General features: G+C 38.8%; 2 pseudogenes; one reads left to right on the plus strand and one right to left on the minus strand.

Moving 5' to 3' along the window:
* Positions 1-1,742: 1,742 nt before the first annotated feature.
* On the minus strand, positions 1,743-4,142 carry LOC122064241 (annotated as a pseudogene).
* A 910-nt stretch (positions 4,143-5,052) lies between these two features.
* On the plus strand, positions 5,053-5,841 carry LOC122064242 (annotated as a pseudogene).
* The last annotated feature ends 1,632 nt before the right edge of the window (positions 5,842-7,473 follow it).

Raw genomic sequence — 7,473 nt, forward strand, 5'->3', positions numbered from 1 at the left:
CTGGCCGGTGACCATCTACCGATGAAGGTAAAATTGAGGTTTTCTTGTCGAGATCAACCCTATTGGCTCTGTGGCCCCTGTGTATGGTGGTGGAAATATATATTTTTCAGTGGGGTGTCATTTCCCAACTCCATTCCCCTTTCTCCTTCTTTTGTATAGTTTACAAATTGGGCTTTGTGATTTTAGGGTTGGTTTTTCATGTAGGGTATCCTCACTCACTTCACTTAGCTTAGGTTTAGTGAAATTAGTGAGTGGATCAACATAGGATTTCAAGATACACCCAATTTCCTCAATACACAAGTCTAGGTTAGGATACATTGGGGAAGACTTAGGTTGATCTCATGGAATGGTCATTAATGGCTCATGAGATCACTCTCACACACCATACCTAGGTTTAATTTCATTTTCCCCAACTTAGGATTAGGTTATGGTGTTAGGTCATAGAGGATTTGTTCAAATTCCCAAATCCTAGGGTTTTGGGTAGGGATTTCATAGGGATTTGTCCTTAGACCCAAGGTTGAGTGAATAACCTTGCCAATGTAGGTATCTTACTCTAATTTCCCTCTCCCATTATGTAGTATTTATGGTTGGGTAGGTGGAATTTGGTTGGGTCTCCATTACTCCCAATAAAGAGTGAAATGGGAAGGAGACAGAGAGAGAGATAGATAGAGATTTATGTGTGTGTGTGGAGAGATGAGCATATGGGCTTACCTAAAAAATGGAGCCCTAGCCTTCCTCCTTCCTTCCTCTCCTTCTCCTTCTCCCCTTCCTTCTTTCTATTTTGGTTGGAGAAGAAATGTATGGTAAGAGCCCTATTTATAGCCACTTAAGTCCCACTAAGGGCTGTTTGGGGAATTAATATGTTTTTATCCAATACCGGGTTATTCTGTTATTGGGCACTAACGGGCCCACCTTAGGGTGTCCGGATACGTTAATCTATTCCCCAATAGGTTGTACCAACTATTGGGGGTGGTTTGATGTGCACGAGTGGGAAGATCCGGGTCCCACAACAAATTAACCCATTTTTGGCCAGTATTATCATCGGAGGGTGTTCACAGGTGGATGGAGCATCCACCAGTGACCATCAGCCATTGAAAGCTAAACTGGTCACTTTGTATGGCGATTTCTCCTCTGTTTGAGTGGGGCCTTCTCCAGGGTTTCTAGTGTGTGTGAGGTTCAACTAACCTTTCCCTTCGGGTCCGGAATCCCTTCCAATTACTTAAGCATGGGTAGCAGGTGCAAGTAGGGTCGCCCTTCCTTCCTCGGCAAAATACGGATGCAACCCAGTGCTCATTGGTACTGGTGACCTCCGGCGTTGCACCTGAACATTAAATAGGAAGTTTTAGGGTTCGGGTATAACACATGTGGAAGGGATTGTTCCTGCCTTTTACTGCAAGGCAAAAAGGTTTGCCATGTTAGACTTTGATGGGTTTAAAAAAGAAAAAAATAGAACATCAGAGATGAAGCATGCACGTGAATCACTAAGTAGTAAGGCAGCAAAGAAGAAATGAAATATACAACTATGTTTCAAATTACAATTCTATTAAAAGGATAGGTTAGTTTGATTTAAATTGGAGGATGATCAGAATATGCCATGAAATCAGATGAAAAATGAAACTACAAAATTAACAAATTTAAAACAAGACACAAGACAGGGGCAAAAGAACTAAATGAAAAGTTGGAGGAATCATTATGGTTATATTAGTTCAGGAACAAGACAACGGCAGACATACTGAGGAAACTTACTTTTTATACACTTTAATAAGTGACTTTGGTCTCTCATAGCCATCTTTCTTCTCTTGAGGCTTCGACTTCCCTGCCTGCCTTGATTCAGGCTTCCAATTAGCTCTGGTGAGAGACTGACCAGGAAGGTCTGCAATATCTGTTGCCCTTGCTGTAGCCTTCCTTACATACAGGAAATCGTCCTCCCTAAAATGATGTGATAGCCATAAATACATAGACAACACTTGATGCTTAGTCTCGAGATCAAGGAGCTTTGCATCATTATTATCAGAGCCCTTGGGCATGCCCATTGCTATAGGGACAGGGATATTTTGGCTGTATGATGAAGCAAACCTCAGAAGATGGTACATAGCTTTTGGATCTCTAATATTAACTGGAGCAAAGCAAAAGTTAAACTGATTTTGCAAAGATAATCCATTCACTTTCTCTAACATCCTTGCAACCTTCTTTACATGATCATGCTTACACAAGAAGTAAGAACTATCAAGGCGGCAGTTCTCACCAAACTTTTCCAGAAGTTGGCAGAAAGGAACATTGAGAAATTGTCCAGCGAACAACTCAACTTGCTCAAAGAAAGGGAAGAGACCAACTTTTGTAACTTCATCAAAAGGCTGCTTCAAGCACTCAATCAGGTAGTCTAAATCATCCAAATGCAAGGTGGTTGTGAGTCCATCAGGATAAATGCTGCCTCTCCGACCAGCCCTTCGGGCAATTTGCTTCAGCTGCGTCGCAGGCACTGGAACCATCTTGTCACCATTATACTTAGAAAGGCTATAAAAGATAACTTGTCTAATGTTTAGATTCAAACCCATCCCCACAGCATCACTTGCAACCAGAATATCATACTTATTATCTTGATCATTGAACAAGCTAGCTTGCTGCCGCCTAGTCTCTGGAGGCAAGGCACCATAAATAACACAGGAACGATGTTTGGTGAACTTCTCAATTGCTAGCTTGACTTCAAATATCTCTCACCTTGAGAAGGCAACTACACAGTCCCCAGGTCTGACATTTCGGAGATCTCCCAAGAAAGTCTTTGCTTCAACCACAGGAGGCATGAACCTCTCATAATGATGTTCAACCAACTCATCCCTAGTATCCAAGCATATCTTTCTGACAATTTTAAGAACACTCGGTTCCCCACACAAGTGTATCTCATCAGCCTTTAGTCCAAGCAAAGCACGAGTCCAAGCATATCCTCTGCAATGATCTCCCATCATTTGGATTTCATTAATAACAGCCACATCATAAAATTCTTCTGTTGAAACCATCTCAACAGTACATGCAATATGGTTAGCAAAAGGGATATTTTTCTTTTCTTGTCCAGTTTGGAGACTACAGTAGACCCCTAGAGCATTCACCTTGTCAAAGACTTCCATGGCTAAAAGCCTCAGAGGACTATAGTAAATAACAGTCTTTGCTTCCATAAAACGCTACAATGCATTGTAGGTTTTACCACTGTTGGTTGGACCACAGTGATACATGATTTTGCGTTTCATAGCCCGTGCAAAAGGGAACCAAGTATAAGGTTTGGTGAGATCAGTAGAATCAATCATTCCCTTGAAACGCTTGATTTCTTTAGGGAATTCCTCCAAGCAAAACTCAACAAAAATTGGGAAAAGAAACCTCTCAGCTGATTCAGATGGACCTAATGATACCAAATACTTGGCAACATCTTCAAGGCATTTCTTGAAGAAAAAAGTCCGAAACTTGCTAGCTGCAGTAGGATAAAATGAGGCACCAATGTAGATAGCAAGAGCCTGGTTGGATGCCCAACCAGATTTCGCAAAACACCGGAAAATTTCAACCAAGGTATCCCAATTAGATCCTGTAAGCTTCGACTTCTTCTTAGACGACCGAATGTCCCTGTAAATCTCAACAGGATCACGAGAACCTACATGCTTAAAACTAACACTATCACTATTTCCAGGACCATCTTCCTCCTCAACACTTTCACGTTCAATCAATTCCGAATCCAGGGAACTATACTCATCAACTACATTGACATTCTTGACAAAAGTTGAGAACTGCTTCTTATTAAGAATATCAATGTCTCCAGGTAATAAGGACTCTAGATGCATCAAAACGTTTGGAACTGTGTGTTCCAAAATGAAAGACAGAAAAGCGTAACTCTTCTTGTAATTTGAATACCTCCATTTCTCACCAGAATGGAATAATTGACCGGAAAAAAGCAAAACCTTAACCCTGGATATGTTGTTTCTAGATGAAATGATTCGAAACAGAGATGTTGCAGGACCTCTCACCATTGAAGAACTCTCTTTCTCTCTTTCTCGCTTCACCTCCTCCCGCTCTGGGGCCTTTCTCCCTTTGCTTGACCTCCTCCTCCCGCCCTTGGGTGGTCTCTCTCCATCCCTCTCTCTCTGTTTCTTCACTTCCATGGCCACGTCCACTATTGGGTTGGGTAGAGTTTAGTCGGGTCGGGAAGAAGCTTGTTTTAAGTTTATGGTGGCCCTCTTTGATATCATTTTAATTTTGGGTGATTTACATCAACCTCCCCTGTCATTTGCCCAAATTACATAATCCCCCTAAAAATCAAAAAATTTAAACCCACCCAAACTAACACCGTTTGAGAGGTGTTAGTTGTTTTAGAGTATAAAAAGATGTAATTACCTCTCATTTCCCCCACTTACTTCACACATTCTTCACAATACTTAGGCGTAAACTCACATTCTTTCAGTTCTTCAACTAGTCGATTCCCATCTTTATGTCCTTCCTCTGGCTTAAATTCTCGCGATCGTTTAAGGTTTTGGCTACTTCATTGACCACTCTAGTGTAATCGGTGGTCTATAGGTATCGATTCTGGATGGCAATCGGGCTACCCAGCGGTTGCTTCCCCTTCATGGTGAGTTGTCTTATAGTGTTGTTGGGCGGCAACTTGGTGTGGCATGTAGGGGTTCTTCTGTTACATTTTCTGAACGATGGGTGTAATGGAATGGAGCTTGGGTCTTCAGAATTGAATGGAGCAATTCTCTTGCTTTTCTTGAACTTCTACGTGAAGATGCATCTCAGGAAGAGAAAGGACCCATACATGTTCTAGCTCTGGCTTAGATGCTAAAAGAGAGATGGACAAGATTGTAGAAGGGTCTGTGATTTTTTCCTCTTTTCGTTATTTATCTTCTTTAAAAGTTTAAATGTGAGAGTTTGAATTGTAACTATAATCCCATCCATCCATGGATATTAGGGAGAACTCAATCAATTTCCCCCAATTTTGTTGTATAGAATCTAAAATATGAAATGTTGATCTTATCTTCATAGAATCTAAGTTGTGAGAATCTTATAGAGGAAGCGATGCTTAAGAAATCCAGATCAATGACCAGTAAGCAAGCTCTCATGGCCAATCATGCTTGTTCTCCAAGGTCGCTCATAGGTTTCGCTTCAAAGGGGTTCTCTAAGACGGATTCAGTGGGGAGCCCAACTTCAATTCTTAACATTAAACCATTCTATGGTCCTTGAACCCCAACTTTTTCCTACAGAAGCAGTTCCAAATCCCCAGAACCTAGTCTGGAGAACAATCATCCATGGGAGAAACTAGAATCAGGAGTTGGGCTTGGACTTGTTGATGCTCTCAGTGAAGATAAAATTAACAAGTTCTCTAAACCTGATACCATGGTTCTATTTGGATAAGAGCTTAAGATTTAAATTCCTCCTCTCCCACCGTCCATTCTCTCTCCAACTGATTCCCCCAAATCCCCTGTAGATTTTGGCATCAAGACTCGAAATTCTTAGTTGGGGTTTATCTCTCCAGGTTCAGTGAACAAATCTCCATTTGGGTATGTGAATTTAGGCCTTGAAATTCCTGCAACTCCTCGAGTTTTCACAGGTTGTCTCTCTACGAGCGAGATGGAGCTTTCTGAGGATTATACTTGTGTAATCTCCCATGGACCGAACCCTAAAACAACACACATCTTTGATAATTGCATTGTAGAGAGTTGCTATGGAGTTGTTGGGTTTTCTGCATTGAGAAAGGAGAATTTTTTCTCCAATCGGTCACACTTCCCTTTCAAAAATTTCCTCAGATTCTGCTATGCATGCAAGAAGAATCTAGGACAGGGAAAAGACATCTCCATGATCAAATGAAGAAGAAGAAAAAGAAGAAGAAAAGGAGGAGGGGGAGGAAGAGGGGTAATTATGTCTTTTCATGTTCTAAAACTAACACCTCTCAAACGGTGTTAGTTTGGGTGGATTTAAATGTAATTTTTTTATTTTCAAGGTGGATTATGTAATTTGGGCAAACGACAGGGGAGGTTGATGTAAATAACCCTTTAATTTTTTATTTTTGTTCACAAAAATGGTTTTGACTGCGTTTGGTGTCATTTATGGAGCTTGTTTCAATTGAAAAAGTAAATTGATAAAACACAAAAGCCAAAATGAAATCAAGAGTCATTTATGTGGTTTGGCAAGAGTGACTTTTAGTAATTTTTGCGCTGAATTTTGATGAGCATGTGCTTAAAATCCCCATATTGAGGGGTAAAATAATCATTTGTTGTGTAATTAGATATCTAAGCCCCTTGCCCCCTTTTCTTCCGTCCAAAGTGGAGAAAGAGAGTTATAAGAAAGGTGGATAAAGGGAATCTCTTCACCCATTTATTAAAAAACTATTTTGCACATAAATACACCAAATTATTTCTCATAAAAAATCATTTTTGTCAAGCAGTTACCAACCCAATTTATGTTTTGGTAAAAAATGATTTTCATTGATGATTTTTGTTAAATAGGTGAAAATAAAAAAGAAAAATGATACCAAAGAGGGCCATCTCCTTTAATCACAGGAGCAACACTTGGTCTGCAATTCTTCATACCATATCTCTCCAGTACATTATTGATATAAGCTTTTCTTGACAGTCCAAGCAATCGACGAGATCTATTCCAATCACAAATGAGGCCAAACTCATATCTTTCATTTCAAAATTCTCAGAGAGAAATAATTTTATGTCAATAAATTGGTGTTAATCAATTCGATTGTTCTTTTAAGGATATATTGAAATGGAAACTATTTAAAATGGGTTTTCTTATGTTTTCTAATTTTTTAACTAAATAATTTTTTTTAGTGAAATAGATATAAATTGTAATATTGAATTGAATTGTTTGTTGGAATATATATATATATATTTAATATTTTCTTAATGTAAACTTAATTTCTATATGTTAAAAAGAGAAAAAGAGAGGAAGGTGAAAGAGAATTGTTACCCAAAAAAAAGAAAGAGAGGATGATGAGGAAATTTTATTGGTAATGAATTCCTAAGATATAGTTTTTTTTTTTTTTTTTGCTGTAAATAAATCCTCAAAAATATTTTTAAAAGAGGAAAATAGAGGAATGTCATAGAGGAGGGACAGGCTTATTGCAAAAGAAAATGGGAAGTGGAAGAGAGAGGGATTTGAGGGATGTTTAAGAAAGATAGAGAAAGATAGCAAAAGAGAGAGGGAAGGATAGGACAGAATAGAGACATGGAGAATAGAGAAAATAAATCATAAAAGATATTTTAAATGAAAAAAGAGAGGAAGGTGAGGAATTATTATTATTGATTAGGAAACTAATAAGATTTTGGTAGAAAGAACTCTTAAAATATACATTTAAAAAAAATGTTGGAATTTAAGTTTCAAACTATGGTCAAATTGGTCTTTTCAAAATGGTCTTTTTGAAATCCAAAGTAGTCTTTTTGAAATTCAGCTTTCCCCCTCAAAAGTGTCTCGTCTGCTTTTACAATTTTG

The sequence above is a fragment of the Macadamia integrifolia genome, unplaced genomic scaffold, assembly GCF_013358625.1.
Source record: "Macadamia integrifolia cultivar HAES 741 unplaced genomic scaffold, SCU_Mint_v3 scaffold1577, whole genome shotgun sequence".
NCBI lineage: Eukaryota > Viridiplantae > Streptophyta > Magnoliopsida > Proteales > Proteaceae > Macadamia > Macadamia integrifolia.